Source organism: Sapajus apella, unplaced genomic scaffold (genome assembly GCF_009761245.1).
Source record: "Sapajus apella isolate SASKATOON/1434 unplaced genomic scaffold, GSC_monkey_1.0 scaffold6, whole genome shotgun sequence".
NCBI classification, from domain to species: Eukaryota; Metazoa; Chordata; class Mammalia; order Primates; family Cebidae; genus Sapajus; species Sapajus apella.
Window position 1 is genome coordinate 79,802,705 of NW_022436946.1, and position 27,138 is coordinate 79,829,842.

Genomic DNA, 27,138 nt, shown 5'->3' on the forward strand with positions numbered 1-27,138 from the left:
TGGTGTATAGGAATGCATGTGATTTTTGCACATTGATTTTGTATCCTGAGACTTTGCTGAACTTGCTTATCAGTTTCAGGAGGTTTGGGGCTGAGACGATGGGGTCTTCTAGATATAAATACTTTTTTCATAGCACTAGAAGCTGGATTTCCAAGATCCAGCTGGCAATGTTGGTATCTTCTGAGGCTTTTTCTTTTTTTTTTTTTGGTTTGCAGATTGCTTTCTTCTTGTTGCTTGTTTACGTCATCATTTCTCTGTGCATCTGCACCCTAGTGTCTATTTCAGTGTCCAAATTTTCTCTTCTCATAAGAGCACTCATCAGATTGGATTAGGCCTCATTTTAATAACCTCTTTAAAAGCCTTATCTCCAAATAGAATCACATTCTGAGGTACTGGAGGTTGGCACTTCAATGTGTGAATTTTGAGGGGAGGAATACAATTCAGCCTATAACAGATGATATTTGTTTCCGGTGTTAACTTCCTGATTTTGATGGTCTTATTGTAGTTATGTTAGAAAATGTACTTGTTTTCAGAAATTGCACACTTAGGAATTTGGGATTGATAGAATATCAAATCTTTAAACTATTCACAACTGGTTAAGAAAAAAAAGTTATTTGTACTCAATTCATAAAAAGTAAAAGAAGGTAGAAAGAGAAACTTATGAGAGGCATTATCAATGTCATTCTAAGGAAAAGAAGTGTGACAGCAGTGATATTTGCCAAGTGGCCACCACATGTTTTCCTAGGCTATGCTTGCCTAGGCTACATCTTTTCCAGAGTAAAAGTGAATACAGATGAAATTACATTTTTCTCTGACACTACAGAAAGAAGGGATAAAGTTCTAGCTCAGTATAGTCAAGAAAGATGAAAGACTTTTGATACCTGAGGCATGAAACATTACATCAACTTCTGACATTGTAAGTGGAGAGCTCTGAAAGATACAGACCGCTGTAGTTGGCTATGTACAAAAACCGGACGCATCAGAGTGGAGAGTAAGTTAAAATAATTTCTGGAAAGCACAGAAGCTAAATTCCATATTAATTAATAATTGATAGCAGTCGACAGTGTATAAAGTAAATAAAGAGAAAACACCTTATTTTCCTATATGCTGATCCTTTCTCCTTTTAATATTGCTATTGTGTAATACTCAATCACATTAAAGACAATTAATTGATCAGTGTCCTAGGTTGTGTGTATATGACATTCTGGAGAATATGACAACTTATAAATAAAAAACTTACCATCTGGCAGTAAAGACTTTTTTTTAAAGATGCTCCAGTATTTTTACATAAATGACAATAAAGCCTGTTTTATAATGTGGTGGGTTAGGAGGGTGAGATAGTATCCCCCACTACCCTGTGTGCCATGCTCTTTTTCCTTCAGCCTTTTTTGTTGCCACACATATTCTTCCTTCCCATTCCTGGGCCCCTATTCATTTGACTAACTCCTGTGTAGCTGTGAGTGATTAGCAGCATAGGTTCTATTTTGTATAATATAAGGAGACATTACAAGTTTTTGAGCAGCAAATTGGCATAATCAGAATTCTGACTTGTAGCTCATTAATTATTTCAACCAATGATTTACTAAGTCCTAGGCACCCAGGCTTCATGTCTTCCAGGTAGTCTTTCCTGATATCCTGAATCTGGGATATATGACTCTTTTTCAGTTGCCTAGAACCCTATATTATAACTACTAATACATATGTATCATAGTGATTTTCTTGCTTGTCTGAAAATTCTGCTAGCCTTTATGTTGAAGTAAGTTTTCTTGACTGATGGATCTTCACACATAGCCAGGTGCCTCATACAATTGAGTTTGCAAAAACTATTTGATGAAAAATGAAAACCTGATAAAAATAACCAAAGGGTTTTTAAACTCAAAGAAATTTTTTTCACTTGGAGAATTACTCATAGATTAGGTAAAATTTGATCTGACTTTTATTATTATAAAGGATGGAGGAGGAGGAAGAGGGATTCCAGGCTGAGGTAACAACATTGTGCAAAGACATCCAATGGTAAGGTGTGCTATGAGACAATCCATTTTAATTGGATTGAGAGTTTAGCCTAAATAGAATGCATGCTTTTTTAGGTATTATACTAGATATCTTTGGAGAAAAATTTGGGGCTAGATTAAAGAACATATGAATGTTATTTTTACAAGTATAAACTCTTATAAACTTTTATGAGTCAGGAAGATTTGAAATTCACTTTGCACAGTGAATTTCAACTTTTCCTGACCTATACATGGTCAACGAAATTAAGCAAATTTTAACAATGGGTACCTGAAAGTTAGAAGCTGTTTATTGTCTGAAAATTCTACTATCCTATATGTCTAATTATGTTTCCTTGACTGATTCTTGGATCTTCACACCTATCCCAATGCCTCATACATCAGAGTTTGCAATAAATATTTGATGACGAATGAAAATCTGTTGAAAATACTTAAAATCAAAGGGTTGTTAAACTCAAAGAAATTTGAGTTTATTAGGTTCATGAAGAAAATAATTTATGTCTTATCAATAGTATAGCTCTTTCCATTTCATTCTTCTGTCACTGGTTCTAGAGGAGGAGGAGGAGTTTGTTCTTCTGGTTTCCTTTGTCTCAGGAAGATTGCACCCTCTGGTGGAAGTGGTGTTAATGGCTACTTCTGAAGGATGCTTTTCCTATGCAGGCCCCTACCTCTCTAAAGCCAGGGAGAGCTGGAGGCTTAGGTTTGGATTTAAGTTCAGCCTATGATAGAGATGGTCTAATCCTAGTAGTCCTGATTTGTGAATAGGGCTCAGATATTTAAAAATGTCTCTCCAGATTCTACTAATTAGATTAGGATCAACTTTCACTGTTTCTTTTGCTTAAATACAGTGCTATAAAAGCAGAGCTTATATCTCATTGGTCTATTTCCTCTTAAGCCTCTGCCAAAGAAATGTACATGAACTGGGGAGGGTTAATTAATATTGATTGAACTACTTTAATTGCATCTACGTTAACTTACTTAGAGTGTTGTACCTGATAGATTAGGTTAGAACATTTCTCTGGCTTCTTAGTTTTGCTGACCAGTATAAAGAAAGTTTGGATTCATAATATATTTGGGCTAAATATATTCACAGTCTGATCCTGAACTTTACTTCTATTTTCAGTGAAAGAAAACCATACCAATATTCTGACCATGAAAATGTCCCAGTGCTTTCCTTCTTTATTCCAACTCCTAAGAGTAGCTTATAAAACGAAGGACTTACAAAAATATTTGTCATATTTTTAAACTGGAAAAAGTGGCTCTGGATTGACAAGTAGTGGAACCGTAGGCATGAGGACTAGAGAAAGATAATGAGCTTCTGAAGTAATCACCTTGTCTGTCCTCGCTTGTTGAAATGATGATGAATATCCCAGTGAGTGTCAAAGGCAGTCTGGCTTCTTTTTCATTCTACTGCAGGCCCAGGAGTTAGGAACTTCCTTAGTATCACTAAAAATCAACTGAGCCACATTGGCATATCTCCTTGATAACTGATGCATGTTTAAACCTACTTAAAAATATTTTCTAAGCATTAGCAAAACAGTTGCATTTTAATATTATTGGTGTCAATCATTGAAACAGGTTTATTTTAAAATATATATAGAAAAATACAAAGCACAGGATCATTATATTCTAATTGTAAAAGTGAAATATTGGGAATGAAGTTTCAATTGTGTGTGTTTGCAGTCAAAATAATGCAAAATCGTAAGAATTGCTGAAATGCAGGGTTGGAAGGGCTACTAGTTAAAGGAGAGGCACACTGAACAAGAAGAACTTACATAATGTACAGTTTTTTTTTTAATGCTGGTATGTTATCTTATTCATAGTATATTAGCAATTTACAAGAAAGATCTTGTTTCTAGAATAATAAAGAAGAATTCAAAAGCAATCTGAGGTTTCTATGAAAATGTTAGCATTAGTAAATTAACTGAAGCTTAATAATAAATCATAATGTGCACTTGCTGAGCACTTACTAAGCACCATAGACTGATGCACTTATTTAATCTTTACAACAATTATATGAGTTACAGACTATTATGATCCTAATTTTACAGATTAAAAAAACCCTGAGACATGAAGATACATATTTTGCCCAAATTCATACACACCTAGTAAGTGTCAGAGTAGGCATTTGGATCCCAGAAATCTGGCACTAGCGCTTGTGTTGTTAACCACCATGCTGTATGCATTTGCTCCTTTAAGCCTAGAAACAGTGGGGACCATACTTGCCAGTGTGAGCTGCCAGAAGCTAGTAGCCAAGTGGCAGAGAGGGTACAGGAGCATCAGCTGTTGAGAGGCTCAGGAGTATTCAAGCTGCTCCTATCTTATAGGGCAAGGAAGTAGAAATCAGAGACAGGAAGCTGAATACAGATTTAATGCCGATCTACCTCACTAGTGTTACATTGCCTGAAAAGTAAATGTGTAGAATTTAATGAAGTTGCCAAATAAATTCATTTCTACTGAGATCAAAATAGGTTTTCTAACATTGAATGATAAAAACAAACCCTTCCCCTAAGTATCTACACTGTTTGCTGTTACAGGACATTCTCTGTCTTCTATCTAAAGCATTTTTCAAAAATAACATTTAGCAGAAATGACCAGTGAGAAGAAATGGCTAGCACAAATCTAAGGGAGGGACCCAGGAGCTAGAAAACCTGAAGTATCATCTTATTTCTGCTGCTCACTACCTATGAAAACATGTGTGTGTTGCCTAATCTTTCAGGGAATCACTGTCCATGTTTGCAATATAGAAACAATAGCACATTCGCAGCCAACTTTTAAAAAGTTAGATGACCATCTTGGTAGCTCAAAGTCCAGAATATGTAATGGGCAATTTTGTGAGTCATAAAATATTTTTAAAGGACAAATGAGCTAGAGGATTTAATATATTTTCTTTCCAGATCTTATTAAAATTTAAACTTCTGACTATTCTCAGAGTGAGCTAATAGCAATTTCTTCTTATTTTTCCTTCTTCTAGTTTATCTTAATTGACCTTTTTTAAAATCCTGCAAAAATTGTCTATACTCAGAGGTGGCATTCAGCAGGAATTTACCCAAAAGATATTCTCACTGTCAGTACCCATGTCATTCCTGTTGTTAATTATATTGAATAACACCCCTGCTTTTACTAATGTTATTATCCTTGTCTCACTCATTAATTGTCATTTTATTTCTTTTCAAGGATTCTCACCATCCAGAAGTCATACAAAGTAATGAGGTAATGAGGATGAACATCAGCTACATTTCCATTTCCTAACCAATGTTAAACTGCAAATCTCACCCTCCCTCTGAATACCCTTTAGAATCAATGTGAAAAATAAATATCATCCTGGAACTGTCATGTTCAAAGGCCAAGGACTGATTTTGGTTTGAAAATTTGCCTTGATCTTGAACACTCAGAGAAGCATGAATCTTTAGTGCTGGGAAGATCTGAGAAATCATCTAGATCAATCCCTTCCTTTTACTGGAAAGAAAATACTTTAGTGTGTCATTCAAAGTCACGAAGGCTGTTCAGACAAGCAAGAATGGCAGTCTCAGATCAATGAATGTGAACACTTTGGGTCACATCTGAAGGGCAAATTCTCTTGCTAACCTTTCTCTCTAGCACATTGCCCTTTTTTTCTAGTCCACATGTATCATACTCCTACTGTGTGCCAAGATAAATTTACATTCATTAATATTTAATTTTCACAACCATTTTGCAAGGTAGAGACAGTGGAAGTATAGCCTCAAAGAAAAAAAAATAGGTAAATTTGTATTTTGCTTCTATATTACAAATAAAGAAAGTGATTAATGGAAAGGTTAAGCAACTTATGCATGTTTTCACTGGTACTGAGCTGCAGAAATGAGATGATAGTTGAGGTATTCTAACTTTTAGTTTCTTCCAGCCATTTCTTCTTTCTAGTCATTTCTGCTTAGCATTCTTTTTGAAATATGCTTCAGCTCTTGGCTCTAATTTGCTGTAATATACCTGTGCCTTAGATAGAGCCGAAAACATTTTCAGAGAATATGAGCATGTGGGGATAGATACTAAGTGCCTTCTTTTTAAAAATTTATATATATTTTATTTTCATAGTTTTTTGGGGAGCAAGTGAGATTTGACCACATGAGTAAGTTCTTTAGTGGTGATTTGTGAGATTTTGTTGCATTCATAATCCAAGCAGCATACACTGAACCAAACTTGTAGCCCAGTAAAAATGCTTGCACTAAGTCTCAAAATAAGTGGAGATAAGACATGGTCACTACTCGCTAAAAGATTGTCTATTTAAAATGTATGAGACACAAATAAAATATAATATTTTGAAGTCATAATTACAGAAATGACAAAAGGGAAGCATGAAAGATATTATTTATTCATTTATCTAACAAATATTTGCTGAGCAGCTACCCTGCACCATGACCATTGCTAGGAACTAGGTTTGTGTCATGAACGAAATGACAAAGATTCTTTCTATTGATGGAGGCTACATGTCACTGGGAGAAAACACTCAAATAACAAAAATGATCATAATAAATAGATAAATTTGAATTTTGTTAGAAGTTGATAAGTGCTTTGCTGGAAAAAAGATGGTATTAGGATTTGAAAAGACTTGAGGAGGAGTTGGTAGTTCGAATTGGGGGAATTTGTCCTCAGCTGAGCAACTGAGAGAGAAAAAAGTTCTAGTGGCACATGCTTTGGGTAAAAGTTTGTTAGTTTAGTCTTTAATAGTTTAGTCTTTAGATGTCATTTGAGATGGATATTAGCTATCCAAGTGACAATGTCAAGTAAGCAGTCTGGGTGCGACAGACAGGAGTCAAGTTCGGAGATATAAAATTTGGTTATGCTCATGGTATTTCAAGCCCTGAGAATACCAAGGGAATGAGTATTAATAGCGAACAAAAGATTTTCAAGACTCAGCTCTAGATATATCAATATGAAGGACTGGAGAGAAGAAATCAGCAGAAGTACCTGATAAGAAGGAATCATTGAGTTATAAGTGACCTCCAAAATATATGGGGTCCTGGAAAACAAACAGCTAAAGAGTATTTTGATAAGAAGGTGGTGATAAACTGTTTAGAAATCTGACGATAGATCATGGAAGGTGAAGAAAGAGTACTGATCTTTGCATGTAGCAACATGGAGGGTACTCATGATGTTTACATAGCAGTTTTATGGAGAGGTTAAAGTAAGAATTAGATTAGAGTGGATTAAATAAAGAAAAGGAAAAGGATTGAAAACAACAAGTATAGCAGCTCTGGATGAATTTAACTGAAAAGGAGAGTAGGGAGATGAGGTTGTAGTTCTTAGGGTTTTATTTTTAATAACTGGAAGATGTTTTATGATGAAGGGCATCATCTAAGCATTGAATTTTAGATAAATGGCTACATTTTATAAGTGATTGAAGAACCAAAGCCAGATAATAAGAAAATGAACAATTAGAAGGGATTGTATAGAAGTCAAGAATGCAAATGACAAAACATTCCTGATCTCCCATATTATGTTCCTCATACAGGTTTTGGAATAAATAGGCTACAATTTGAATAAAACTGATTTATGAAGACTATTGAACAAAGTCATACTTCTGTAGGGGTGATATGTTTGAAGATACTGAATGCCAGTGACTGAGAGAAATCACTTGAGAATTGACCGCTGTCCAGTCAAACTCATCCCAACAGGATTTTAGTTAATTCATTACAGCCTAACAGTCAGAATTGGACTTGTGCTAATAAAGCTTACAAATTTATTTATTTAAATTTGGCACATTCTTCACTGACTAATGCTCAGGACATTATCAAATTTTACCTTTCAGTCCAATTCTTTCTTTTGTTTTTAGTCTATCTCCCTTCTCTTCATATATTCCTCAAGCTCTATGAACACAGTTAAATATACTTAATTTAATATGTGTTTCCTTAGTTACAGTCAAGTCTGGTCATGCCTCCCTAAGAGCATTCCTAAGTCACCTTGATCAAATTACAGGTGCATGAAGAATACCTCTTAAATCAAATGATTTAGAAAAATTTGCCAAAAATTATACTTATTCTAAATGTTGAAGCTCCCTAATTAATTGATCACCGGGTATCTTTTACTCAGTACTGGAAGAATGTTGTACATACTTGTATAATACATATGAATAGTGACTTGGTTCTCCTTTATGGTCATGTTGGATGTCAGTCATCCAGAGGACAGACAGGACCTTCAGAAAAGCCAGACAATAATAATATTTATCTACATTCCCTTTTTACATGTCAAGGGAAGATATTTAGGCACGTATTCCTAGGAAAAAAGTACTAAATTGTACCAGGTAGATGATAGTCTTCTGAGAAGGAGTATTGTCTATCAATTTGGTATTGTATTTTGTCACTAGCAACAGACATGAAAAAAAATGAACTCAATGAAATAAACTAAAAATGTGCAAAAGCAAATAATGTAGGGTAGGTATGATGGCTTCATGATGCCACAACACTCAGGCTATCTCTTCTCTGCTCAACATAATTTGCAAGTGATTTTCATTCTCGAGATCTTCTCATTGTCATTGGTAATCAATGTAGCTCTAGCAGTCATGTCTTCATGAGAGGCAGAAAGACTATAAAATCCTGCCAGGTAAATTCAGTTCATAATAAAATATTTTCAAAAGCCTTATCTAAAACTTCCACAGATATCTTATTGGCCACAACTTGGTTCTGCTAAAATGATTGGAAATATAAAGTTTTATAGCTGGACACAATAACAAATCAGGGTTTTGCTACAAATGAAGATGAGAAGAAAGGATTTGGGGTAGCAATAAACCTTCACCAAGGCTAAACTGCGTTATGAGCTCTCTTGGGGAATTTTTTCTTAGAAATCTGATGATGTAACTCTTTACTAAGACCTTCATTTTATTTCAATTTGTTATGTCTGAGGTTTTAGTTTTATTTAAATATTTCTGATTGATTTCTGATATTGCTATATTAAACCAGATTTTTAAAAGTGGTGCTCAAAGGATAGATGGGTGATCTGCAAACTGACTGTTTACATTTAGGGTCCATTTTCTCTTTATCACTTTGAAAAATATTTTTCAGACCTATTTTGTTAATAGCTGCTCCCCAAACATACAGTGCTTTTGGCAAAATAAATCATTTATTTCATACATAGTCTTCCATACAATGATTTTTATCTCATTATGTTAAATACTATTGCCACAACAAGTTTGCTGAATTTTTGTGTAATCTATCTTTCCAAAGCTCAAATGATTTATAGTTCTTCAGTAACTGTGATTATTAACTTGGCCCTCCAGGTTTGTTTACTATATAGTCTTTTTCCAAATACAAGAACATAAAATTTTACTCATACAATTCTCTAAATTTTAATAATGTTATCTTTCTAATTTTCCTGTTTGCAATAGTTGTTTGTTCATGATGATGGCACTTATATGCAGATGTGAACTTTTTGCCTGTCCACTATGAAATAATACATATTTGTAAAATGTCCATAGCTATAAGAAGTTAAAATCCAATTTTAGACTAAGCTTTTTTATTAATCAATAATATATGCTTACTGAATACATATTCTATATCAGAATAGTAATACTTTACAGAAATACAAACATCAGTAATAGTCCTGATTTAATGATAAAACATGTAAACTAACATAATGCAGCATGATGAGTGCTATAACAGGGATATCAGCTAGAACAGTGGCCCAATGTTGGCATGATTTTTTTTTTTTTAATGAGAATCAGAACAATGGCTCTCAGCACTTATACTATCTCAGAATCAACTTTAAGAATTAAATCAGATACTGGAGCCTCACTTGTAAAGACCTAGAGATTTCCCAAATGATTTTAAATAACAGATTGGGAAGGGGGAGATATTGGATTAAAGAAAGAAATACTTGTGTTGATTCTTGAGAGTGGGGCAAGAGCTTTCTCTGGAAAGGACACATTAGGCAAATATAAAAACAAATTTAGGCCGGGCATGGTGTCTCACACCTGTAATCCCAGCACTGTGGGAAGCTGAGGTGTGAGAATCATGTGAGCCCAGAAGTTCAATACCAGCCTGATCAACATAGGGAAATGCTGTCTCTAGACACACACACACGCACGCACACACACACGCACGCACACACACAAATGGGCATGATGGTGTCACCTGTAGTCCCAGCTACTCAGGAAGCTGAAGTGGGAGGATTGCATGAGTTCAGGAGGTTGAGACGGCAGTAAGCTGTGATCTTCAGCCTGGGTAGGTGACAGAGCAAGAGCCTGCTAAAAAACAAACAAACAAACAAAAAAAAACACAGAAAACAAAAGACACCAAGTATGATCATCAATGGAGGCACTCTAAGTGACTGTTTCAGTGTAGCAAGAATAACAGGGAAGAGCAGAGTTGATTTGAGTCAGGTTTTAGGTGTGGACAGAATTAGAGGCATTCCTATTGCCACACGTGTAAGTTTGAAACTGTTCCTAAGCCCAACATTTTCAGATTGTGTTTATCAAGTATTTACAGCCTCCTTGTCTATGCCATGAATTTGTGAACAAATAGGTTTGGAAAGTGCTGCATACTATTCTCTCTTCCCAGATATTCAACATGCCTACAACTTCAAAATACCCTGAGAAGCCTACAGCAATGAAAAGAATTACGTCCGCAATTTCCTAAGCTTATTTGTCTATGGAACTTTGCTTCTCTTCTCCTAATACCATTTTGATTTTCAATTGGTAATCTTTGGGATATAATATAAACGTCAATGTTATGAGCTATATAGAAAGCTTAGAATAGGGCATCAAATCAATGTACGTAGTGTGTTTCAGAAATCCATTTTAGTTGTCATATTAAATTGGGATCGTGGTAATGCTGGAGGCCTGAAACCAGTTAACAAGCTATCATGCCATTCTAACATGAGGATTGAAAGTTCCTAAGCAAAGAAATATAAGTGGAGGAAAAAAAGAGAAAGGATTTGAGAGATTTTTAAAGGAAGTTGAGAGGATTTATGGATAATGAAACAAGGAGTTATTCAGGTTCCTGCAGAAGAGAATAGGGGATATTTAAATAGAGATACTTATATATCCATATGACACAACCATAGTCTTGTGAAAGATGCCTTAGATTGAAATAGAAAGAGACAGATGGTTATTAGTAGTGATCAGAATCTTCCAATATAAAGTAGTGAAAAATGCAAAGCAAATATTTTAGCTTAAAATGGTATTATTTCCCTCATAAGAGCATTTGATTGTAATGTAATTCAGTAAGAAAAGTATGATTTTTGACATATATGTGATTTATAAATGTCTTTGAAATACATGTATTTTGTCAGTGAGGTAGTACTGATAGTACCAGGATAAGATTGAGAAAATTGCATCAACTCTCAGCCTGAAGAAAGAAGATATGGCACTAATGTGATCTGAGAAATAATGTACCAGTGATGGACTAGAAACCAGAAGATGATGGCTTGATATATTTCTGCAGCACACGTGAGCATAACAGAGAATGGAGAAGCAAGTCTTTATTAGTAAGTTATATTTTTGGCACCTTAATGTTAAGTTCTATATTTGGTCCAATATTGCAGTATTTGAAGAAAAGAGGATCCATAAATCCTAAAATTTTGTTACTGGATGCCCATCTATTTCTTTGATTTTAAATTTTTTTCGTAGCATAAAATTCTCTCAGTTTGTGTGCCATTACCATAAGTTGTTCATCAATCTCAGTGACAACTAGGTGTTTTTACCACGCTAATGAGCTTAAAATTTTGAAGATGAATGATTGCTAATAAACATACAGTTTTTTTGTAATTTTTATAATAGATATAAGGTAAAACTAACAATTTAATATGTACCTAGTATGCCTTTGAGTGGGTCTTATATTTAATTACAATATAGACTATCACAGTATTTGTGTGTCATAATTGAAATAATGTCAGGTTAAATAAACATTTTCACTCTCTCCAAATATTATAAAAACATAAATCTGAGACTATAAACAAAATGTGTATTAATATCTACCATTAATAATTTGTGTAAAATACCTAATTTCAATCAAATATCTTTAAAACCAAGCAATTAAACATGATAGCATGAACATATTGAGTAAGAATGAGTGTTTCAATATGAATATATTTGGCTATCTAATGAATACATGGCAATGTGTAGCAATGTCTGTGAAATCTCGGGTGTTTTATTCCATTTTCCTCTCTTGCCTTTCTTTTGATCATAAGGAGAAACAGACAGTTCATGTCTAAAGAAGCATAGGCCCATCTGCTTCTCATTTTGACTTTCTTTGTGTTTTAAAGTTTTAAACTAATTTGTATACTAATTGTAAAGCTGATGGAAAATAACTTTAATTTTTAAACTTGGTGCTAAAAAAGACAGCTAAAACTTGTGATCTTAACATATTTTTGTTGAAGTATCTGATATTTCATCTTCAATTTGTTTCTCTTTGAGTGAAAACTAGCATGGGCTTTACAGATTTCCACTGTCATAAATAGAATAGAAAACAGCAAATAAGAAACAATTAATGTATACTGATATATCAATAAACTATTAATATATATCATATTAATAATGTCTATCCATATAGATTTCTTAACAATGATGTGAACCTAATTTTATCTTCCAAAAAACATTACTATCTTTTATAAATTCCATGTATCCCAGTCATAAAACCAACTATTTATATATACACATTTTTGTTGTTTATTGTTCATTTGTTTTCTTTTATTCACCGATTATTTAGTAGAATGGTATCTACTGGTTTAAAAAAAGGGCTAAATTAATTGTCGTTATATTGAGGGATTCAGCTGTCAAAAGAACTAAAATTGTCATTATTAATAAATGTACTTGTTATTTAGTTGTGTAATAAATGACATTAAAGTAATCAAAAATAACATTTTGATTTCTGTCATGCACTGTTCTTGATATATATGATTTAGGTATATTACTTTCATTGAGATTGGGGGATTCTGTGGGAGAGACTTTGGAGAGTAACTCTAAAAAAATGAGATAAAAAATTTTTATTTTATTTAGAAAAAGAAAAAAAGAAATAACCAAAGAACTCATTTTCTTACTTACCTACTCTATCAACCGAAATAAGGGCCAAGTGCTATATATGCAAAGCAGAAAACAAAAAAGACACATCTGATGACTCATAGCATCTGGGATTGTGATGACTGAAAATGTTTCAAGCTAAGCACTTGTGAGTGCTGGTCAATTTTATCAAGAGCTCTCAGGGACAGGTTTCTGCTCAGCCCCATGACTTGATTCACACTGTATATTGGAGAAGGGTAAGAGAAACAAGTAGCACAGAAGATGCTTTTGTGTAGGTTTTAAAGAGGAAATAAATTAGTTCAGCAGAGTTGCAGGAGAGTGGGAAAAACTAAAACATAAATCACAAGTACAATGTTGCTGCATATTTTCCACAATGCAGGTGGAGAGGTTTTGTATTCTAAAATCATTCAGAGATTTTTAGAGTTCTGTCTTGGAATATGAAGGAAATGTGTTTCTTGAACATTAAACTTCTTAGCATAACTAGGTAGTAAGTATATTTGTCTTATTTTTCAGATATTCCCAGAAGAAGGGTAAAGGGGAAAATGTTAATGAGAACATTTAAATACCATTAATTAACTTATAAGTGATTGTATGGATTATAATGTTACTTTCAAAATACGTTGTTATATGTCCATGTAGGGCTTTGTTAAGTATGCAGGTCATTAATGTCTACATGTTTGGTCCTCTGATGGATAAAGCAAAATGGACTCTCAATTAAGTTGGGCCTATATTATTTACAGTCACAAATAACAGGCAGTTAGGCCATCAATAATTATTTCTTATATAATTATATGTTTTATAGCATATTTATAGTCTAAAAACCATGTATATAAAATAAAGTCATAAACCATGATTTAATTATCTGCTTGACATCTTACTTTGGTGTATTTTACAGTGGTGAGAACTTGTCTTGAATTTGTTGAACAGTCTCTACTTACCAAGCAGCCAGAGAAAAGTTTGGCTGACCTCCAAGAAAGCTGCACAAGCTCAAGCTCATTAAAGGTTCATAAAGATGCTATTAGGGATTACAAAGGATCTGGCCATGGTCCCTATGGTTCTAACTGCCTTTGGTTTCCCCCAGAGCCCTAAGCTGGGTACAATCTGTAGAGTGCCTGGAAGAGCACAGATGGATTCTATAGCACCTTGTGGTCCGAATATTCTTCAGTTAATGACAACAGATGTGGTGGGTAGAATAACACTCCCTCTCACCAAAAACAGCAACAATAGCAACAAAACCACATAGATGTCTACCTTCTAACCTATGGAACCTGGTAACATATTAATTACAGGGAAAAATGGTATTAAGATTTCAGTTGAAATGAAAGTTGCCAACCATTTTACCTTAACATAAGAAAGGAATTCCAGGTTATCTCAGTGGATCCAACAAAATCACTAGGATCCTTAAAAGTGGAAGACAGAGATCCAAGATGGCCATTTAGGAACAGCTCAGGATTGCAGCTCACAGTGAAAGTGCAGAGGGTGAGTGGACGCCACATTTTTATTGCCCACAGACTAGGAAATTCCCAGGCAGAGGAGCTCCACAGGTCACCAGTGCGACTGTTTCGCCCAGCGTGGCCGGCCGGTGCCACTGCTTTGCCCTGCGTGGCTGCTTTGTCGGCGCTCCGGAGCAGCGGTTCTCTGTACAAAATACACCGGTCCAGGTGCCCTTTTGGCTGGTGATTGGAGCCACAGGAAGTCGCCCATTCGTCTGTTTAAAAAGGGGACTGAGCAGAGAACCAGGACAGTAGATTCCAGGGCAGAAAAAAAAAAAGCCCCACAAACCTCAGTGCTGCTGTTTAAGCCAGCGCAGTGAGTGGCCGCAGGGGAAAACAAACAGACCCCAGTGCCTCTTCAACAGGCAACTGGAACACCAACTTAAAAAAGGCTCTGAGGCAGGGAGCCAGGCGATCAGGGTCGGCTGGTCCCACCCCCACAAAAGAACAGCAACCAGAAACTCTGGATTGAGAGTTTCACAGCAAGCTCAGCTGAACCCAGTATGGTCCAGCTCTGTGGGGGAGGGGTGTCCGACATTACCGAGGCAGCCCACCACTCCAGAGGTAGTCAGCCAATGCTGAGGCAGCCCGCCGTTGCCAAGGCAACCCACCATTGCTGAGGGAGCCCGCCGTTGCCAAGGCAACCCACCATTGCTGAGGGAGCCTGCCGTTGCCAAGGCAACCCACCACAGCAGAGAGACTCCGCCTCAACAGAGGTGGGCCACCATCGCCAAAGCAGTTCTAACTACACCCATATAAATAGGACTGCAGGGAAGTTCACTCGCAGCTGGGCAGAGCCCACAGCAGCTCAGCAAAGCCTCTACAGGCAGACAGTGACTAGGTTTCCTCCTTGCTGGGCAGGGCAGCTCTGAAGGAAAAAAAAAAGAGAGAGAGAGAAGGCGGCAGCATAACTGAAACTCATAAAGCCCTAAATCCCTGGGCCAGAGCACCTGAGAACAAAAAGCGGTTTATGAGTTCTGCCGCAGCAGACCTAAACGTACCTGCCCAGCAGCTTTGAATGAACAACAGAGCTCACAGCTCACCATTTGAGCTCCTATAAAGAAGAGACCATCTCCTCAAGCAGCTCCCTGACCCCTATATAACCAAAGAGGCTTCTCATAAAGGAGAGATCAGATTGACACTAGGCGGGTATCCTTCTGGGACAAAGATAGCAGAAGAAGAAAACTGATAACAACCCTTGCTGTTCAGCAGCTGCTGCAGGTGAACCCAAGGCAAGCAGGGCCTGGAGTGAACCTCAGCAGACCTACAGCAGGGGGGCCAGACTGTCAGAAGGAAAACCAAGAAACAGAAATAGCCTCATCACCAACAAACAGAACGTCAGTCTGAAAGATTTGAGACCCAATCTGAAAGCCAGCAACTACAAAGTCGACAGGTGGATAAATCCTTAAAGATGGAAAGAAACCAGCGCAAAAAAGATGAAAACACCCGAAAGCAGAACACCTCTCCTCCTACAAGGAATCACAACTCCTCACCAGCAAGGGAACAAGGTTGGATGGAGAACAAGTGTGATGAAATGACAGAATCAGACTTCAGAAGGTGGGTAGTAAGAAACTTCTGTGAACTTAAAGAACATGTTCTAACCAAACGCAAAGAAACTAAGAGCCTTGAAAAAAGATTTGATGAAATGTTAACAAGAATGGACAAAATAGAAAGGAATATAAGTGAATTGAGGGAGCGGAAAAACCCAACACGAGAACTTCGCGAAGCATGCACAAGTATCAACAGCCGAATTGACCAAGCAGAAGAAAGGATATCAGAGGTCGAAGATCAACTCAATGGAATAAAACGGGAAGGCAAGACTGGAGAAAACAGGATAAAAAGGAATGAACAAAATCTGCAAGAAATGTGGGGCTATGTGAAAAGACCTAATCTACGTTTGATAGGCATAACTGAATGCGACTAAGAGAATGAATCAAAGCTGGAAAATACTCTTCAGGATATTATCCAGGAAAACTTTCCCGACCCAGCAAGGCAGGCAAACATTCAAGTCCAGGAAATACAGAGAACACCACAAAGGTATTCGTCAAGAAGAGCAACACCAAGGCACATAATCGTCAGATTCACCAGGGTTGAAATGAAGGAGAAAATACTAAGGGCAGCCACAGAGAAAGGTCGGGTTACCCATAAAAGGAAGACCATCAGACTCACTGCAGATCTCTCGGCAGAAACCCTACAGCCAGAAGAGAGTGGGGGCCAATATTCAACATCCTTAAAGAAGAGAACTTTCAACCCAGAATCTCCTATCCAGCCAAACTAAGCTTCATAAGTGAAGGAAAAATAAAATCCTTTGGAACATGCAAGTACTCAGAGATATTGTCACCACCAGGCAAGCTCTACAAGAGCTCCTGAAAGAGGCTCTACACATATAAAGGAACAACAAGTACCAGCTCAACTAAAGGGCAAAACACCCAGCTAGCACCAAAATGGCATCATCAAATTCGCACATAACAATATTAATCTTAAATGTAAATGGACTAAATGCCCCAATCAAAAGACACAGACTGGCAAATTGGATAAAAAGCCAAAACCCATCGGTGTGCTGTATCCAGGAAACCCATCTCATATGCAAGGATATACAAAGGCTCAAAATAAAGGGATGGAGGGAGATTTACCAAGCAAATGGAGAGCAAAAAAAAGCAGGTGTTGAAATTCTCATCTCTGATAAATTAGACTTTAAAGCAACAAAGATCATAAGAGACAAAGAAGGACATTACATAATGGTAAAAAGATCAATGCAACAAGAAGAGCTAACGATCCTAAATGTATACGCACCCAATACAGGAGCACGCAGATACATAAGGCAAGTTCTTAATGACTTACAAAGAGACTTAGACTCCCACACAAAAATAGTGGGAGACTTTAACACCCCATTGTCAATATTAGACAGATCAACCAGATAGAAAATTAACAAGGATATCCAGGACTTGAACTCAGACCTGGACCAAGCAAACCTAATAGACATTTACAGAACTCTCCACCCCAAATCCACAGAATATACATTCTTCTCAGCACCACATCACACCTACTCTAAAATTGACCACATAATTGGGAGTAAATCACTCCTTGGCAAATGCAAATGAACGGAAATCGTAACAAACACTCTCTCAGACCACAGTGCAATCAAGTTAGAACTCAGAATTCAAAAACTAACCCAGAACTGCACAGTTTCTTGGAAACTGAACAACTTGCTCTTGAATGTCGACTGGATAAACAATGAGATGAAGACAGAAATAAAGATGTTCTTCGAAACCAATGAGAATGAAGACACAACATACCATAATCTGGGACACATTTAAAGCAGTCTCTAGAGGAAAATATATAGCAATAAGTGCCCACATGAGAAGCAAGAAGAGATCAAAAATTGACACCCTATCATCAAAACTGAAAGAGGTAGAGGAGCAAGATCAAAAAACCTCAAAACCTAGTAGAAGACAAGAAATAGCTAAGATCAGAGCAGAACTGAAGGAGACAGAGACACAAAAAAACCCTTCAAAAAATCAATAAATCTAGAAGCGGGTTTTTTGAAAAGATCAACAAAACAGACAGACCGCTAGCCAGATTAATAAAAAAGAAAAGAGAGAATAACCTAATTGATGCAATAAAAAACAATAAAGGGGATATCACCACAGATCCCACAGAAATTCAAACCATCATCAGAGATTAGTACAAACAACTCTATGCACATAAACTAGTAAACCTGGAAGAAATTGATAAATTCCTGGACACTTGCCTCCTCCCAAGCCTAAACCAGGAAGAAGCTGAAACCCTGAACAGACTCATAACAAGGTCTGAAGTTGAGGCAGCAATTAAGAGCTTACCACTCAAAAAAAGCCCAGGTCCAGACGGGTTCACAGTCGAATTCTAACAGACATACAAAGAGGAGTTGGTACCATTCCTTCTGAAACTATTCCAAACAATACAAAAAGAGGGAATTCTTCCATATCATTTTATGACACCAACATCATCCTGATTACAAAACCCGGCAGAGACTCAACAAGAAAAGAAAACTTCAGGCCAATATCCATGATGAACATAGATACAAAAATCATCAATAAAATACTGACAAGCCGATTGCAACAGCACATCAAAAAGCTTATCCACCATGAACAAGTAGGCTTCATCCCGGGGATGCAAGGCTGGTTCAACATACGCAAGTTTATAAACGTAATTCACCACATAAACTGAACAAAAGACAAAAATCACATGATTATCTCAATTGATGTAGAGAAGGCCTTTGACAAAATTCAGCAGCCCTTTATGCTAAAAACCCTCAATAAGCTAGGTATCAATGGAACGTATCTCAAAACAATGAAAGCTATTTATGACAAACCAACAGCCAATATTATACTGAATGGGCAAAAACTGGAAGCATTCCCCTTGAAATGTGGTATGAGACAAGGAAGCCCTCTCTCACTACTGCTATCCAATATAGTACCAGAAGTTCTAGCCAGAACAATCAGGCAAGAAAAAGAAATAAAGGGAATTCAAATAGGAAAGGAGGAAGTCAAATTGTCTCTATTTGCATACAACATGATTGTATATCTAGAAGACCCCATCACCTCAGCCCCAAATCTCCTGAAACTGATAAGCAAGTTCAGCAAAGTCTCAGGATACAAAATCAATGTGCAAAAATCACATGCATTCCTATACACCAATAACAGACTTAAAGAGAGCCAAATCAAGAACAAACTTCCATTCACAATTGCCACAAAGAGAATAAAATACCTAGGAATACAACTAACAAGGAATGTAAAGGACCTCTTCAAGGAGAACTACAAGCCACTGCTCAACGAAATAAGAGAGGACACAAACAGATGGAGAAACATTCCATGTTCATGGTTAGGAAGAATCAATATCGTTAAAATGGCCATACTGCCCAAAGTAATTTACAGATTCAATGTTATCCCTATCAAGCTACCAATGACCTTCTTCGCAGAACTGGAAAAAATCACCTTAAACTTCTTATGGAATCAAAAGACAGCCCGCATAGCCAAGTCAATTCTAAGCAAAAAGAACAAAGCGGGGGGCATCACACTACTGGACTTCAAACTATACTACAAGGCTACAGTAATCAAAACAGCATGGTACTGGTACCAAAACAGAGATATAGACCAATGGAACAGAACAGAGGTCTTGGAGGAAACACAACATATCTACAACCATCTGATCTTTGACAAACAAGACAAAAAGAAGCAATGAGGAAAGGATTCCCTGTTCAATAAATGGTGTTGGGAAAGCTGGCTAGCCACGTGCAGAAAGGAGAAACTGGACCCCTTCCTGACACCTTATACTAAAATTAACTCCAGTTGGATTAAAGACTTAAACATAAGACCTAACACCATAAAAACCCTAGAAGAAAATCTAGGCAAAACCATTCAGGACATAGGTGTAGGCAAGGACTTCGTAACCAAAACACCAAAAGCATTGACAACAAAAGCCAAAATAGACAAATGGGACCTAATCAAACTCCACAGCTTCTGCACAGCAAAAGAAACAGTTATTAGAGTGAATCAACAACCAACAGAAAGGGAAAAAATTTTTGCAGTTTACCCATCTGACAAAGGGCTGATATCCAGAATTTACAAAGAACTAATACAGATTTACAAGAAAAAAACTAACAAGCCCATTCAAAAGTGGGCAAAGGATATGAACAGACACTTTACAAAAGAAGACATACATCAGGCCACCAAACATATGAAAAAATGCTCATCATCACTGGTCATCAGAGAAATGCAAATCAAAACTACATTGAGATACCATCTCACGCCAGTTAGAATGGTGATCATTAAAAAGTCTGGAGACAACAGATGCTGGAGAGGATGTGGAGAAATAGAAACACTTTTGCACTGTTGGTGGGAGTGTAAATTAGTTCAACCATTGTGGAAGACAGTGTGGTGATTCCTCAAGGATCTAGAAATAGAAATTCCATTTGACCCAGCAATCCCATTACTGGATATATACCCAAAGGATTATAAATCATTCTACTATAAGGACACGTGCACACGAATGTTCATTGCAGTACTGTTTACAATAGCAAAGACCTGGAACCAACCCAAATGCCCATCGACGATAGACTGGATAGGGAAAATGTGGCACATATACACCATGGAATATTATGCAGCCATCAAAAACGATGAGTTTGGGTCTTTTGTAGGGACATGGATGAACCTGGAAACCATCATTCTCAGCAAACTGACAGATGGGCAGAAGATCAAACACTGCATGTTCTCACTCATAGGCGGGTGTTGAACAATGAGAACACATGGACACAGGGAGGGGAGCACCACACTCCGGTCAGTTGGGGGGAAATAGGGAAAGGATGGTGGTGGGTGGGGAGCTGGGGAGAGATAGCAAGGGGAGAAATGCCAGATGTAGGTGATGGGGAGGAAGGCAGCAAATCACACTGCCACGTGTGTACCTATGCAACAATTTTGCATGTTCTTCACATGTACCCCAAAACCTAAAATGCAATAAAATAAATAAATGGGGGAAAAAAAAGTGGAGGACAGAATAGAAAGAGAGAGCCATACAATATCATGAAAACTTCTTGGCCTTATGTTACTGACTTTGAAGATGGAGGAAGTGGGCCATGAGTTAGCTAAGAAAAGAAGGTGGCCTTGTGCAAGCTGGAAAAGACAAGAAAGTTCTTGTCTGATGGAGTAAATCTGGTGACATAAATGTTTGTGTGAAGTTTCCCTGCCAATCAGCAGATTGGCATATACTTGGTATCTCATTCTTCTTAGCAAGCACTAGAAATAGTGTTACAGAGAACTGTGCTGGAAATTTCCTAATCTATTTGCTTGTTTCCAGTCCTTGTCTGATCTCTAAAGCTTCATATTTGAAAAATTATTATAGTTACAGTGGCATATGGTCAATCTCATGTTTGTTTAAAATATTGTTTAGACCAATATGCAGGAGCTAACAGAATAGTAATCATCTACTCTGAGGTCAAGTAGGATAATTACTCTTACTAAGAATATTTCATCTCTTCAAAGAAGTTCTGCCAAGGTTTGTGGTTGGCAACAAATAGAAACCCTTACATGGTGATCCTGAAATCTGTTTCAAATTTCTGCTCTTGTTGATTTTATCAGTGAGACAATAATAAAATTTTATATTTCATAAGATTTTCAGGATGTTGCCACTTACAGGTTTTGTGAAACTAAATGTGTTCACAACACACTTTTAGTTTTATGGGTTTGAATTCACACTCGAACATAAGATTTAGTCCTAAGGTATGGCCTTTCTACTCCTAAAATTGGAAGCAGTATAACATGTTCCAAATTACAAATAACATATAACATTATAAATTAAATACATTACAAACAAAAAATTTTTCAATGCAACACGTCTCGAGAGCATTTTTTAATGGTTTCCTTATTCTTTCAACATAAGGTGCCTTGGTGATAAAATCCAGAAGTATCTACATAACTATAAAGGGAAATTAATCCATATGGCTATGATAATATAGATTATTGTCATGATAGTTTGACTATAACAAGTAATTCCTAAAAATTAAAAAAAGATTTTATTTAAACACAATAATTTTTAAAATTCACATATTAATTTTCACTCAGTTATTGTTTATCAATGGATAATTCAATAAATACCACCATCTCATAGCAATGGCATATTGTAGTTATTATAGAAAAGCAGCATTTTTGAAATATTTATCATCTCTTGATATTTAGGCTTGACTACTCCCATAAGGATGCATACCTATTAAACACTTTATAAAGGATAAATGAAATTATAAATATTTGTAATATGAATTTTTCCTAATTAATATTAAATTATACAAAGCCTGCAGAGTGATTTATATCTTAACAATTCATGAGAGATACAGTCCTCTATTTGCTACTTCTAGTATCTGCTTAGTTACCATTTCTACTAGAACTGAAAACACTAAAGGTTTGTTACTAGAAAAGGGTGTTTTGATTAGCAAATATTATGTGTCTCTGATTTTCACAGAACACTCAAATGATAAGGCTATTTTATGGAGGAGTTAGATTTGGATGCCCAGACTTCTCAACAGTCTGAAAAGCCCTGCTGGCCAGTCATTCCCTACATCTGGCGATGACAGAAACTATTTTTTCTGGTCTTAGATAGTGCCTTCTGGTATCTGTGCACACACATGGAATGGAAATCCTGTCGCCCTGAAAAATCCCTGTCTCCCTGTATTCCAATCCTTTAATGCACATTTATTTTCTTCAGTTTTTTTCTTAAACCCTCATGGGCTAGAAAGCATTGCTAGGATTGAATTACTTAAGGTCCAGGATACAAAAATAGAGTAAAGCAAAAGCAAATTTTATTCCATCCTATCTGTTCATATTCCTTAATTTATTTGATGTGTAGTACATTTGTTTTCAACCTTTAATAACAAACTGCAGCTAGAAGCATATAGATACATTGCAAACATTAAGATACTAGCTAGTTCTTGCTCTTCTCCACACTGTAGATTATGAGAAATTTATTTTATAATGGCAAAGGTTAAAATTGAAATGTCTCACATTATTCCACAAGTGACACAATATGGCAAAATTATTATTCTATAATAAATATTATTATATTAAAATTATTTTTTGACAGGCAATCTTCAATTATTATAGGTTTTTAGAGTTTTTTGGGACACTAGAGGATGTTTAAAGATAGTTCCCTAATGCAGGAAGAGGACGTTTATAACTTTCTTGAGGCAAAAGTACAGTATGGAATGCAAATCAACATATATTTAGTTTAAAAGGCTTATTTTAATAATTTCATCAATTTTCTATTTTCATAGAAATAAACACCTGAATGTAACAGTAGAAAAACCCTATTATGTTAACTTTAATAATTATCAAATAATTAAGAAAAGTCATTGCTATTTTCTCTTTTTTTATTATACTTTACGTACTGCAGGCTTGTTACATAGGTATTCACATACCATGGTGGTTTGCTGCATCCATCCCCACTTCAACTACATTAGATATTTCTCCTAATGTTATCCCTCCTCAATCCCTACTCCCCTTGCTCTTCCTCCCCTAACCCCTCCACCCCCCAACAGGCCCCAGTATGTGATGTTCCCCTCCCTGTGTTCATGTGTTCTCACTGTTCAACACCCACTATAAGTGAGAACATGCAGTGTTTGGTTTTCTGTTCTTGTGTCAGTTTGCTGAGAATGACGGTTTCCAACTTCATCCATGTCCCTGCAAAGGACATGAACTCATCCTTTTTTAAAGATGCATAATATTCCATGGTGTTTTCTTTTATAGTTGAGAAGCCATGGTTCAGAAAGATAACGTCTCACAAAATCACGTTGCTTGAACTTATTAAAATTTGTATTTCAAAGACTACCAGCTACCTCTCACTTTAATGAAAACAATAATGAGACAAAATGAAAATCCAGAGACTTTTATGGTATCAGTAAGATATAATGCTTCTAGATTATTTTCCTAGGTAAAATATGCACTTTCTTTTTTTCTTTCTTATAGTATATATATTTTTGGTATATTTATAATTTTATTGTTATACTTTAAGTTCTAGGGTACATGTGCAGAACGTACAGGTTTGTTACAAGGCTTTCAATTCTTACTAGTGGAAAATTCTCTTTAAAAATCTTACTAATTAGTCATAAATTATCTGTCTTTATCAAAGCCCAGTAACAAACATGCACATGTGCCCCCTGAGTGTGTGTGTATATATATATATATATACTTATAGATTTTATATATATATATATATATATTTAAAATCTTACTAATTAATGGATTACTTACCTCACTCCTGTCCTATGACATTTCTCCCACTCCCACATGCCAGGATACATCATTCAAGCATTTCTGTGATCTTCCCCTACTCTGAAAAATATCTTTATAAAAAATTGGCAATTTTATTGTAAGCAAAAATTTTATTTTTTTTAGACTCTGCAATTGTCTTTTTTTCTATGTTCTTAGCCCTAAGCTGTCTTCCTTTGTTTCTAGGATGGAACATTTCAGTATCTTTTGAATTAAGACAATTATGGGTTTAAGGAATAGCCTTCTGCTTTGTAGCTACTCCATGAAGTCTTCTTGGAGCCTGCCAAGCTCTGAATAATGGGAAATCTTCAAGCATGAAGCTGGTTTAAAGGGACTTCCAATGAATACTTCTGTTTCAGTAGAAGTTTCTAAATCATCAGTAGGTAAGAGCAGTAGAACTGTTAGAATCTTTAAGAGCACATCTGATTACCTTCTTGGACTTTAATTTCTCACAGAGACCTGAGCAGCTTCCCACAAGGGAAAACATATGTAGAGTGGAGATATGCAGAGTGAAGTCTCAACAGCTGAAGCTTACTTGGGAACCAATGGAGCCCTAAATTGAGATAATTTATGAAACATTGTAAGTCTCTAACATTCTTCATGGAAGTCAGTTAGGAAATGTAAAGTTTTGAGATAGAGGTAATCTAATAAACATATTCCAGTTTATTTTAGGCAGAAAAAATGAAAATAAGATTTTCCTATCTTATTTACTGTTTTTTGCATAATTGAAAGCCTATGTTTTTAAATAAACATTTATACATGTAGTCCCAGCTATGAGAAGAATCAAAAAATATTTATTCCTATACACCAATTACAGAAAAACAGAGAGCCAAATCAAAAATGAACTCCCATTCACAATTGCTACAAAGAGAATAAAATACCTAGGAATACAACTGAGAAAGTATGTAAAGAACCTCTTAAAGGAGAACTACAAACCACTGCTCAATGAAATAAGAGAGGACACAAACAGATGCAGAAACATTCTGTGCTCATGGTTGGGAAGAATCAGCATCATGAAAATGGCCATATTGCCCAAAGTAATTTAGAGATTCAATGCTATCCCCATCAAGCTACCAATGACTTTCTTCACAGAACTGGAATAAACCACTTCAAACTTTATGTGGAACCAAAAGAGAGCCTGAATAGCCAAAACAATCCTAAGCAAAAAGGCCAAAGCTGGAGGCATCACGCTGCTTGACTTAAAACTATACTATAAGGCCACAGTAATCAAAACAGCATGATACTGAAACCAAAACAGAGACATAGACCAATGGAACAGAACAGAGGCCACAAAAACAACACCACATATCTATAATCATCTGACTTTGACAAGCCTGACAAAAACAAGCAATGGGGAAAGGATTCCCTGTACAATAAATGCTGTTGGGAAAATTGGCTAGCCATGTGCAGAAAGCAGAAACTGGACCCCTTCCTGACACCTTACACTAAAATTAACTCCAGATGGATTAAAGACTTAAACATTAGACCTAACACCATAAAAACCCTAGAAGAAAACCTAGGCAAAACCATTCAGGACATAGGCATAGGCAAGGGCTTCATGACTAAAACACCAAAAGCAATGGCAACAAAAGCCAAATTAGACAAATGGGATCTAACTAAACTCCAGAGCCTCTGTACAGCAAAAGAAACAATCATTAGAGTGAACTGGCAACCAACAGAATGGGAAAAACTTTTTGCAATATACCCATCCAACAAAGGGCTAATATCCAGAAGCTACAAAGAACTAAAACAGATCTGCAAGAAGAAAATAAACAAACCCATTTAAAAGTGGGCAAAGGATATGAACAGACACTTTACAAAAGAAGACATATATGAGGCCAACAAACATATGAAAAAATGTGCATCAATCCCCACCAAAGATGGCCCTTTAGGAACAGCTTGGAGCTGCAGCTCCCAGTGAAAGAGCAGAGGGTGAGCAGACGCTGCATTTTTATTGCGTACAGACCAGGAGATTCCCTGGTGGAGGAGCCCCATGGGTCGCCAGCGTGGCTGTTTTGGCCAGCGTGGTTCTTTTGGGTGGCGCGGCTGCTTTGCCTCATGTGGCTGCTTTGTCCTAGCCGGTGGTTCTCCATACAAAATACACTGGTCCAGGGGCCCTTTTGGCTGGCGATTGGAGCCCCAGGAAGTCGGTCATTCATCTGATTAAAGAGGGGTCTGAACAGGGAGCCAAGCCAGGAGATTCCTGGGCAAAAATAAGTGCCATGAATCCCAGCACAGCTGTTTAAGCTGGCACAGTGGGTCGCCGCACAGGAAAACAACACAGATCCCGTCGCCTATTCAACAGGTGACTGGAACACTTGGGATAGAGTCAAAAGGTTCTGAGACAGGGAGCCAGGTGATCAGGCTCGGCAGGCCCCACCTCCACAAAAGAACAGCAATCAGAAACTCTCTGGATTGAGAGTTTCACAGCAAGCGCAGCTGCACCCAGGACGGTCAAGTTCTGTGGGGGACGGGCTTCCGCCATTACCAAGGCACTCCACCACTACAGAGGTAGTCCTGAGGCTGCCTGCCATTGCCAAGGCAACCCACCATTGCCAAGGCAACCTACCATTACAGAGAGAGTCCACCAATACAGAGGTGGGCCACCATTGCCGAGGCAGCTCTAACTACACCCATATAAACAGGACTACAGGGAAGTTCACACAGCAGTGGGGCAGAGCCCACAGCAGCTCAACAAAGCCTCTGCAGGCAGACAATGACTAGGCTGCCTCCTTGCTGGGCAGGGCAGCCCTGAAAAAAAAAAAAAAAAGGCAGCAGCACGAACAGAAATTCAAAAATAAAGCCCTAACTCCCTGGGACAGAGCACCTGGGAACAAAAAGCAGTTTATGAGTTCTGC